Source organism: Homarus americanus, unplaced genomic scaffold, assembly GCF_018991925.1.
Source record: "Homarus americanus isolate GMGI-L3 unplaced genomic scaffold, GMGI_Hamer_2.0 scaffold58770, whole genome shotgun sequence".
Classification (NCBI taxonomy): domain Eukaryota; kingdom Metazoa; phylum Arthropoda; class Malacostraca; order Decapoda; family Nephropidae; genus Homarus; species Homarus americanus.
The window spans coordinates 210,459-221,553 of NW_024722991.1; the positions used below are offsets into that span (position 1 = coordinate 210,459).

An 11,095-nucleotide genomic window follows, 5' to 3' on the forward strand; every position below is an offset into this window, starting at 1 on the left:
GAAACCTATAAGGGAAATATGTTTTTTTTTCCTTTTTTTCCTCGTTTACCTGTTGGCAAAAAATGTCCCTGAAATGTATATTGAGTTTTTGGTTTTAATTTTGGAGTTAGGTGATGTTTTGGGGTATACATACATACATACATACATACATACATACATACATACATACATACATACATACATACATACATACATATATTTTTAATTGTTTGTTTTTCAGGTAAGTGTTGGTGTTGTGTTGACGGGAACGGTAAGGTAAGTGTGTGTGTTGCTGATTGTGTTCTATGTATGTCTATGTACGTGTTTGTGTGTGTGTATGTGTGTGTGTGTGTGTGTGTGTGTGTGTGTGTGTGTGTGTGTGTTGTCGTCAGGGAAGGGATTTGTTTGGCCCACCGTTTGTTTGTTTGTGTTCCCATCTGCCTCATGGAGAGAGAGAGAGAGAGGAAATAAGCCAAGAGTAAGAGTAGACCCAGTTAGTCCTAAGGTAGTGTAGACGGCGCTATAGTATACCCACCCACACCCACACACACACCCACCCACACCCCACCCACACACCTACACACCACACTCACCACCCCCACCCACACTCACCCACCCCACCCACCCCTGGTTGGATTGACTACACCTGGGGAGTAATTGGTCTTGATCACTTTAGAAACACGAGAGCTGCAGGTGTGTTTTGTTGAGCCATTATCCTCCCTCCTCCTCCTCCCCTCCACCCCCTCCCTCCCCCTCACCCCCCTCCCCTCCTCCTCCCCCCTCCCTCCCCCTCCCCTCCCTCCCCCTCCCCCCGGGCAGGAGACAGGTATGTGGGGACTAATGTAGCTATCAGTTTGGGTGAATTCAGTGTTTGTTTGTCTGTGGACTGACTGGGTTAGGTTAAGATTGTATGTATGTATGTATGTATGTATGTATGTATGTATGTATGTATGTATGTATGTATGTATGTATGTATGTATGTATGTATGTATGTATGTATGTACAGGTAGAGTAATTCTCACCTGTATACCCTTGTAAATACAGGTACAGGTATAAATTACCGGTAAAGTATCACACAGGTGGTTCATACATACCTGAATATACATAACTCAAATTATGTATACATAGATATATACATGACTACGTATACATTATCTTTAATACATAGTTAACGAAAGCAAACCTTATTTAGTAACGTGTGTTTATGAGGTAATAGATCGTCCTGGGAAAAATAAAGTGTTCCATTAGACGCCACACATTATCCTGGGAAACATAATGTGTTGTTTTACTCCCAGGAGGCTCTAGGTGGCGTTGTACATCCTGGGTAATTTATAAAGGTGGTGGGGGTGAATATTTAATTTCCTATATGTTGTGTGGCTCTCTCTCTCTCTCGGTAACTGAGAGGTAACCAGGGATTCGAACCCGTGTACTTAGCCGTCTCACCAAGAGCCACAGAGAGCCACGTAAATTAAAACAAAAATAAAATCTGTAAATTAAAATAAACAACAGAATTTGGTGTAAAAAAGGTTGTAAATGACCTTCAGTGACGTGAGGTGACGTGACGTGAGGTGAGGTGACGTGAGGTGTAAGTTAAAATGACATCAGTTGTAAATGAGTGTAAACATCTTGTGTATCCTGAGGAGGTACACACACACACACACACACACACACACACGAACACACACACACACACACACACACACACACACACACACACACACACACTGGCTACTGATGGGGTGATGAAGGCTGCCGACTACACCTGCTGGTTGGAGCCTTGGGTTAGGATTAGGATTAGGTTAGGATTACGTTAGGATTGTGTTAGGATTACGTTAGAATTACGTTAGGCTTAGGTTAGGATTAGGTTAGGATTACGTTGGGATTACGTTGGGATTAGGTTAGGATTACGTTGAGCAGGTTAGGATTAGGTTAGGATTGCGTAAGGTTAGGTTAGGATTACGTTAGGATTAGGTTAGGATTACGTTAGGCTTAGGTTGGGATTAGGTTAGGATTAGGTTAGTATTGGGTTGTGTTGGATTGGAGGTGAATTTGGGGTGGGTCGAGTAGGGTGGGGTGGGGTGGGTTCAGTGGGATGGATTCGAGGTGGGTTGGGTTGAGTGGGTCGAGTATTTTGTTTGAGGGGGGTTGGGTTAGGTTAAGTTGTATGTATAAGAACATAAGAATGGGAGAAACTGCAGCGGGCCTATTGGCCCATACTGGGCAGTCCCGTTTACACCCAACCCCTATTGCTCATATGAGCATCCAACCTATGTTTGAAGCAATTCAGCGTTATGTATGTATGTATGTATGTATGTATGTATGTATGTATGTATGTACTCTTATTTATATTTTGTTTGTAAATGAAAAGTGAAAAAAAGTAGAATTCGGAAAAGTAATTAACAATGCAGGTAGGTATTGGGAGGGGGTGGAGAGGGGAGGGGGAGGAGGAGGGGGAGAGAGAGGAAGCACTGAGCGTTCCCCTCCTTCCTGTTGTAAAATAACCACCTTGTCGACACCCCCTTCCCCTCCTCCCCCCTCCCTAACACCCTGCCACCCATTACGCTCGTTCTCACCTGGGTGGAGAAGGAGGAGGGCTTTGAGATAGGAGGGAGGGAGGGAGGAAGGAAGGAAGGAAGGAAGGAAGGAAGGAAGGAAGGAAAGAAGAGAAAGGAGTGTGAGGGTATGGAGTGAGAGTGGATGGGTGGGAAGGAAGAGGTAAAAGGTGGTGGTGGTGGTGAGTGCGTGAGTGGCGTGCGTGTGCCCCCTCAACCATACCACACGTAACCAGCCCAGTTGTCTGTCTTTACTCTTAACCCTATTCACACACCCCTCACCCCTTACCTCCCTCACCTTACCTCCTCACCCCTCTCACCCTACCTCCCTCACCCCTTCCCCCTCCACCCCTCACCCCCTACCCCTTACCCCCCTCCACCCCTCACCCCCTACCCCTTACCCCCTCACCCCTACCCCTTACCCCTCCACCCCCCTCACCCCCTCCATCCCCTCATCCCCTACCCCTACACCCCCCTCACCTTACCCCTACCCCTTACCCCCTTAACCCCTCACCCCTCACCCCCTCACCCCCCCACCCTCTCCCCTCCCCCCCTCCCCCCCCCTCACCCCTCTCCCCCTCACCCCCCCTCCCCCTCATCCCCTCCACCCCTCACCCCCCCTACCCCACCCCCTCACCCCATCACCCCCTACCTCCCTACCCCTCACCCCCCCCTCCCACCCCTCCACCCCCTACCCTTACCCCTCCACCCCTCTCCCCCTCACCCCCACCCCTCTCCCCTCTCACCCCACCCCTCTCACCACCCCCTCACCCCTACCCCCTTACCCCTCTCTCTCATCTCTCACTTTAAATATCTCTTATTAATACCACATGTATCCATCCATCAGAGAGATACATAATATAATATACATATAGTATACATATTTCGCCTATGTATAACACCACTAGTTTAGGTTTAGGTTAGGTTAGGTTTAGGTTAGGTTGTACATGAACACAGGAAGTGGCTGTGGACTTGACAAGACAGGAATTTCAGTTCATTATTAGGCCGTGTGGACAACTGGCCGCTGATTAATAACAATTAGTGTGCGTAGAGGCGTCACAAGTGCGTCATGAGGTGTGTGTGTGTGTGTGTATGTGTGTGTGTGCGTGTGTGTGTGCAAGTAATAATAATAAAGGTGTGTGTGCGTGTGCAAGCGTGTGTGTGTATGCAAGTGTGTGTGTGTGTGTGTGTGTGTTGGAAAGGAAGGAGGGAAAGAAGAAGGGAGGGAAGGAAAGGGAGAGGGAAGTAGGGAGAGGAGGAGTGGTAGGGGGAGGTGGTAGGGTACGCGTGTCTGGTGATAGATGCCAACTAACGCCACCCTCCTAGATCACTACAGCCTGGGCACCTTCCTCAGTTTGGTCTGGGTAGCTCACGGGCACGCAGACTACCCTATCTTTATGCCCTGTGACCTGCCCTCTACCAGTGACGTGTTGGGTATTGTGGCGTGTGGGGGGTATACAAGGTACTAGTATTGAGGTACCAGTGTTAAGGTACCATTGTCAAGGTACCAGTGTTGGTATACAAGGTACCAATGTTGGGGTACCAGTTATCTTTGTGTTCGAGTGACAGGAAATGAACTGCTGGCCACGAATATATATATATATACACCTCTCTACCCCACAGGCTGATTGGGCCCCAGTCCTAATGGGCCCCCATTCCTAATGGGCCCCAGACAGTCTTATTGTTAGCAGTGTCTGGGGCCTATTATGAACCGGGGCCTGATAAGAGTATAGGGCTTATTAAAACTGTTACCTATTAAAATTTGTGCGTAATAGGAATGTAGTCTAATAGTTATGGGTTATAATAGGTACTGGGGTCTATTATGGTCAGTACCTATTAGTTTTGGGGTCTAATAGGAACTGGGGTCTATTATGGTCAGTACCTATTAGTTTTGGGGTCTAATAGGAACTGGGGTCTATTATGGTCAGTACCTATTAGTTTTGGGGTCTAATAGGAACTGGGGTCTATTATGGTCAGTACCTATTAGTTTTGGGGTCTAATAGGAACTGGGGTCTATGGTCAGTACCTATTAGTTTTGGGGTCTAATGAGTACTGGGGTCTATTAGTCAGTACCTATTAGTTTTTGGGGTCTAATAGAACTGGGGTCTATTATGGTCAGTACCTTTAGTTTTGGGGTCTAATAGGAACTGGGGTCTATTATGGTCAGTACCTTTAGTTTTGGTGTCTAATAGGAACTGGGGTCTATTATGGTCAGTACCTATTAGTTTTGGGGTCTAATAGGAACTGGGGTCTATTATGGTCAGTACCTATTAGTTTTGGGGTCTAATAGGAACTGGGGTCTATTATGTTAGTACCTATTAGTTTTGGGGTCTAATAGGACCAATTGGCACACTGGAGTCTTTATTATACTATGGTCCCAATAAGTCTGGTGTTTAATAGGACTGCTACCCAATAGGACTCTTGGTTAACAGGTTCTTCCTCCTTTCTTCCTTCCTCCCTTCCTCTTCCTCCCTTCCTTCTTTCTTCCCTTCCTTCTTCTCCCCCTTCCTTCTCCTCCCTTCCTTCTCCTCCCCTTCTCACCCTCCTTACTACCTCCTCCTTCCTCCTTCGTCTTCCTCCTCCTCCTCCCCTTTCTCTTCTCACCCTCTCTCTCTTCTCTTCTCTTCCTGTTCCCCTTACTTTCCTCCGTCCACACACACACACACACACACACACACACACACACACACACACACACACACACACAACACCAGCGTGGGAAGTTGTCAACAAGTATTTCCCTGAGTCACCTCTTAAGTTTACGCTACTGTTTATTGTTGAGTAAATTAGTCACGGGATGGTCACTCTGTCTGTCCACTCTCTCTGTCTGTCCACTCTGTCTGTCTACTGTCTGTCTGTCTGTCCACTCTGTCTGTCTGTCTACTCTGTCTGTCTGTCTGTCCACTCTCTGTCCACTCTTTGTCTGTCCACTCTGTCTGTCTGTCACTCTGTCTGTCGTCTGTCCACCTCTGTCCACTGTTTGCTGTCCACTCTGTGTGTCCACTCTCTGTCCACTTGCTGTCTGTCCACTCTGTCTGTCTGTCCACTCTGTCGTCTGTCTGTCCACTTCTGTCCACTCTGTTCTGTCCACTCTGTCTGTCTGTCTGTCTGTCTGTCCACTCTGTCTGCGTCTGTCTGTCTGTGTCTGTCCCTCTCTCACTGTCTGTCTGTCCACTCTTCTGTCCACAGACTACTACAGACAATCATATTCGGTACAAAAGAGACGAGCGGAGGTTGCTAATAGGAGGTGGCTAGGAGGGGAGGGGTTAGGATAGATGGAGGGGTAGGGAGGAAGGGAGTGGTGGCTAGGAGGGAGAGAGGGGTGGCTAGGAGGGAGAGAGGGGTGGCTAGGAGGGAGAGGTGGCGAGGAGAGAGGGTGGCTAGGAGGAGGAGTGGTCAGGAGGGAGGGGAGGGAGAGAGGTGGGAGGAGAGAGGGGTTAGAGGAGAGAGGGTGGCTAGGAGGAAGGGAGTGGTGGCTAGGAGGACGGAGGAGGGGTGGCTAGGAGAGGAGGGTGGCTAGAGAAGGAGGTCAGGAGAAGGGAGGGTGGCTAGGAGGGAGAGGGTACAGGAGGAAGAGGGTGCTAGAGGGACGGAGAGAGGGGTGGCTAGGGAGGACGGAGAGAGAGGTGGCTAGAAGGGACGGAGGGAGGGGTGGCTAGGAGGGACGGAGGGGTGGCTAGGAGGAAGAGAGGGGTGGCTAGGAGGGACGGAGAGAGGGGTGGCTAGAGGACGGAGAGAGGGGTGGCTAGAAGGGACGGAGGAGGGGTGGCTAGGAGGGACGGAGGAGGTAACAAGAGAATAGAGGGTAATGTCAGGTCTGTGTGTGAATTGTTTGTTGATGCTGTAAACAAAGACAACAACACAGCCTTCAGCCATACAGACAGACAGACAGACAGACAGACAGACAGACAGACAGACACAGACAGACAGACAGACAGACAGACAGACAGACAGATTGCTGGTGGTGATAAATGAAGCAAAATAAAACAAACAAAAAACACAGCTCACATAATGCCCCATACATGATAATTTCAAAACTAACTGACTGACTCACTGACTGACTGACTGACTGACTGGATCGACTGACTGACTGACTCACTGACTGACTGACCACTGACTGACTGACGCGAAAAAACTGAAACGTAAACAACACCACAAAAGAGAAAACTCAGATAAAGAGGAACTATGAGAGATGGAGATAGTTAAAGGTGGAGAAGAATGGAAACAAAATAATGAACAATGACTGAGGAATTTTTAAACTATGGTGACGAGAAGAGGAATCAGAGGGGGGGGGTGAGGAGGAGGGGGAGGAGGAGGAGGAGGAAGAGGAGGAGGAGGAAGAGGAGGAGAAAGGAGGAGGAGGAAGAGGAGGAGAGGAGGAAGAGGAGGAGGAAGAGAGAGGGGGGGGTGGAGGAGGAGGAGGAGGGGAGGAGGAGGAGGAGGAGGAGGAGGAGGAGAGGGGGGTGGGGTGATATGGTCAACTTTAATCTTATTTCTCTTTCTGTTCCTCTACGGTTAAAGCTGTCAGGTGATGGTGGTAGTTGTGGTAGAGGGGTGTAGTTGTGGTGGGGGTGGTAGTTGTGGTAGGGGGTGGTAGTTGTGGTAGGGGGTGGTAGTTGTGGTAGGGGGTGGTAGTTGTGGTAGGTGGGTGGTAGTTGTGGTAGTGGAATGGAATGAACAAAGAAAAAAAATAATTGTAAAAATCTTTGATAATTGAGATTCCTGATTCCTATTTTTCAGGAATTCCTCAATTTTTATATAAAGTCAACAAATATATTCCAGGTTATTGCCGGTTGTAATTATAACTTGGGGTGTTGTTAGTAGTTGTTTCTTTGTTTATAACCCAAAGTTGGGGAGGAGAGATTGTGGTGGATTCGTATAGTGTGGCTGATTGTGGTAGTTGTGGTGGTAGGAATGATTGTTGTGGTGGTAGGAATGATTGTTGTGGTGGTAGGAATATTTGTAATGGTTGTGGTGGTTGGAATGATTGTGGTGGTTGTTGTTGTGGTTGTTGTGGTTGTGTGGAAAGTTAACTCTCTCTCTCTCTTATCTCCTCCTCCTCCTCCTCCTCCTCCTCCTCCTCCTCCTCCTCCTCCTCCTCCTCCTCCTCCTCCTCCTCGCTCCTCCTCCTCCTCCCTCCAAGACAGACAAACTATTTCTAAACTCCACTAAACTCTTCACATGCAGTTGGTGGCTCCTGGGGTGGGGGAGGGGGCTGGGGGAGGGGCTGGGGAGGGGCTGGGGGAGGGGCTGGGGGGAGGGGGGTGAGGAAAGAGGGCTGGAGGAAGAGGGACTGGGAGAGGGACAGTGGTATAGCTCTTTTTTCACTCTACTTGTAATTGGAATTCCACAATGATGAATGTGGCAGAAATTGGGCCCCAGTCCCACGGGGCCCCAGTCCCACGGGCCCCAGTCCCAGGGTTCTAGTCCTAATGGGCCCCTAGTTCTAATGGGTCCTAGTCCTAATGCGTCCTAGTCCCAATGGGCCCTAGTTCTAATGGGTCCTAGTCCCAATGGGTGTTAATCCTAATGGGTTTCCAGTCTCAATCGGAGTTGGGAGGCTTCTAGGAGGGTGGGAGGCTTCAGGAGGTGGGAGGCTTCCCAGGAGGGGTGGGAGGCTTCCTAGGAGGGTGGGAGGCTTCCTAGGAGGGTGGGAGGCTTCCTAGGAGGGTGGGAGGCTTCTAGGAGGTGGGAGGCTCCTAGGAGGGTGGGAGGCTTCTAGGAGGGGGGGAGGCTTCCAGAGGAGGTGGGAGGCTTCCTAGGAGGGTGAGGCTTCCAGGAGGGGGGGAGGCTCATGCTGAGAGAGGTTAAAGGCTGAAGTGTTGTATTCTGTAATAAATTCCGATTTATTTTTGTAATTATAATTGTTTTATGGGATTGTATTTATTAATGATAGAAGTGAAGGAAGAATGAAGCCATAAAATTGAAGGAAGGATAGAAGGATAAAGATTGATGGCAGTGGAGGAAGTATGTGATAGAAGTGAAGGAAATGTGATAGAAGTGAAGGAAATATGTGATAGAAGTGAAGGAAATGTGATAGAAGTAAATAAAGCAATATTGATGTGATAAATGAAAGAAATCTGTGATAAAAATGAAAGAAGTAACATAATGTGATAATAAACAATGAACTAAGAGTAATATAACAAAAAGAGAATAAATAATGACATGAATAAAGAAGAAGAAAAAGAGAGAATTAATGAAAGGGAATTAGAGAAAGAGAGAGAGAGAGAGAGAGAATTCAAGATGGCTACCCTCTCCTTACGAAATATCTTCAGCTCAAAGAAATCAAAGTAAGTGTTAAGAATATGTTACTTAAATGACACTGTTAAGTTTAAGTGCCACTTTTAACACCCTTAAGTCATAAGTGTTTCCTTGTAAGTGACTGTAGTGTTGAGGTTTAACAGAAAAGTCCGTGTTAAGTGCTTGTTAAGTGTGTGTGTGTAAAGTGTGGTAAAGTTCATTGATAAATTGTACTCGAAATAGTGAAGGATGAGAGAGAGAGAGAGAGAGCGAGAGAGAGAGAGAGAGAGAGAGAGAGAGGTCAGGTGTAGTCCATATAGCTACAGGTATATGTAGCTTAGTGAAAGATATCTCTTCTCTCTCACGCTACGACATAAAGATAGATTTTCTTAATCGTTCGTGGGATAAGTTTTTTTTTCTTCCAGTTGAATTTGTCCAATGAAAATGTCCAGTTCATTTTGTCCAGTTTATTTTGTATTGTTCAATTTGTCCAGTTAATTTTGTCCAGATAGATGGGAAAGGAAGGAAGGAAGGAAGGAGAGTAGGAGGAAGGAGGAGAAAGTAGGAAAAAATGAGTGAGAGGAAGAGGAAGGGAGAGAAAACGAGGGTGGATAAAGGGGAGACTCAGAGAAAAGTGAGAATAATTAGAATCTGGTGAACAAAGAGAGAGAGAGAGAGAGAGAGAGAGAGAGAGAGAGACTAATAAAGTTGGCAAAAAGTGGCAACAGAAGAGAGTTATTAGATTAACCACTTAAGTGACGTCGCCAAGGTGTGCGGGTAATTGGGGCATTTAATTAAAGCCAAAAGAGACGAAGGTACTTAGGCATTATAAGAGATTTTCGACTCTAATAACTTCGTGTAAACTGAGGTCTGTGGCTTGGCACTGTTTTGACACCTTGTTTTGGGGTTAGGTTTGGTGTTTCTATATGTTCATTTATTGTTCATTTGTTCTCCTGTTCTCCACCCTTCGCCTCTTCCCTTGTTCATCACGTCTGTCTTCCTCTTCCTTCATTATTTTACCTGTTTCTTCCCCTTCTTCCTGTTCTTCTTCTTTTTCCATTCCTCCTCTTCTCCCTCTTCCTCTTTTCTTTCTATCTCCTCATTATTTAAAATATAAAATAACATATGCTGTGGCGGAGTCGATATAGTGCTCGCCACCTTTCCTAATAGTTCGCTGGTTCGATTCTGAGGCACCCCTCGTCCACCCACCTGTGAAACGGTACCTAACCTGACCTAACCTAGATTGGAATTGCAATTAATAAGTTTTTATTTTTTTGTGGACCTGACAATTTTTACCATTATTTATATGGCGAAATTAGATTAACTGAAGAAATTAATATATTGAAAGTGTGTATTCATAATCTAATGACGTGAAAAATATTTAACTATAATACAGGTAGACTCATACATTAATTATTTCAAGAGTAGGAAGTTTATGATAATTTTACTTAAATTAACTGTTAAACTCTAGTACTTCATGTTCACTATAATGCTAGTACTACATGTTCACTATAACACTAGTACTACATGTTCACTATAACACTAGTACTACATGTTCACTATAATGCTAGTACTACATGTTCACTATAACACTAGTACTACATGTTCACTATAACACTAGTACTACATGTTCATATAACACTAGTACTACATATTCACTATAACACTAGTACTACATGTTCACTATAACACTAGTACTACATATTTTCACCAACACTAGTACTACAAGTTCACTACAACACTAGTACTACATGTTCACTACAACACTAGTACTACATGTTCACTACAACACCAGTACTACATGTTCACTATAACACTAGTACTACATGTTCACTACTACATATTTCACTATAACACTAGTACTACACATAATTTCCACCATAACACTAGTACTACATGTTCACTACAACACCAGTACTACATATTCACTATAACACTAGTACTAAATATTTCACTACAACACTAGTACTAAATGTTCACTACAACACTAGTACTACATGTTCACTATAACACTAGTACTACATATTTCACTATAACACTAGTACTACATATTCACTACAACACCAGTACTACATATTTCACTATAACACCTAATGCCCTACATATTATTCACTATAACACTAGTACTACATATTACTACAACACCAATACCCCATATTTCACTACCTTACTATTACTACATGTTCACTACAACACTATTACACATATTCCTATAACACTAGTACTACATATTCACTATAACACTAGTACTACATACTACAACACCAGTACTACATGTTCACTATAACACTAGTACTACATATAACTGCCTAGTACTACATGTT

At 45.6% G+C, this 11,095-nt stretch overlaps 1 long non-coding RNA gene across 1 annotated transcript; it reads left to right on the forward strand.

Annotated features, from left to right (window-relative positions):
* The first annotated feature begins 3,899 nt into the window (after window positions 1-3,899).
* On the forward strand, window positions 3,900-8,705 carry LOC121863213. Its single transcript, XR_006088354.1, has 2 exons — window positions 3,900-3,993; window positions 8,428-8,705. It is a non-coding gene; the product is annotated as an uncharacterized LOC121863213 (long non-coding RNA).
* Window positions 8,706-11,095: the final 2,390 nt, after the last annotated feature.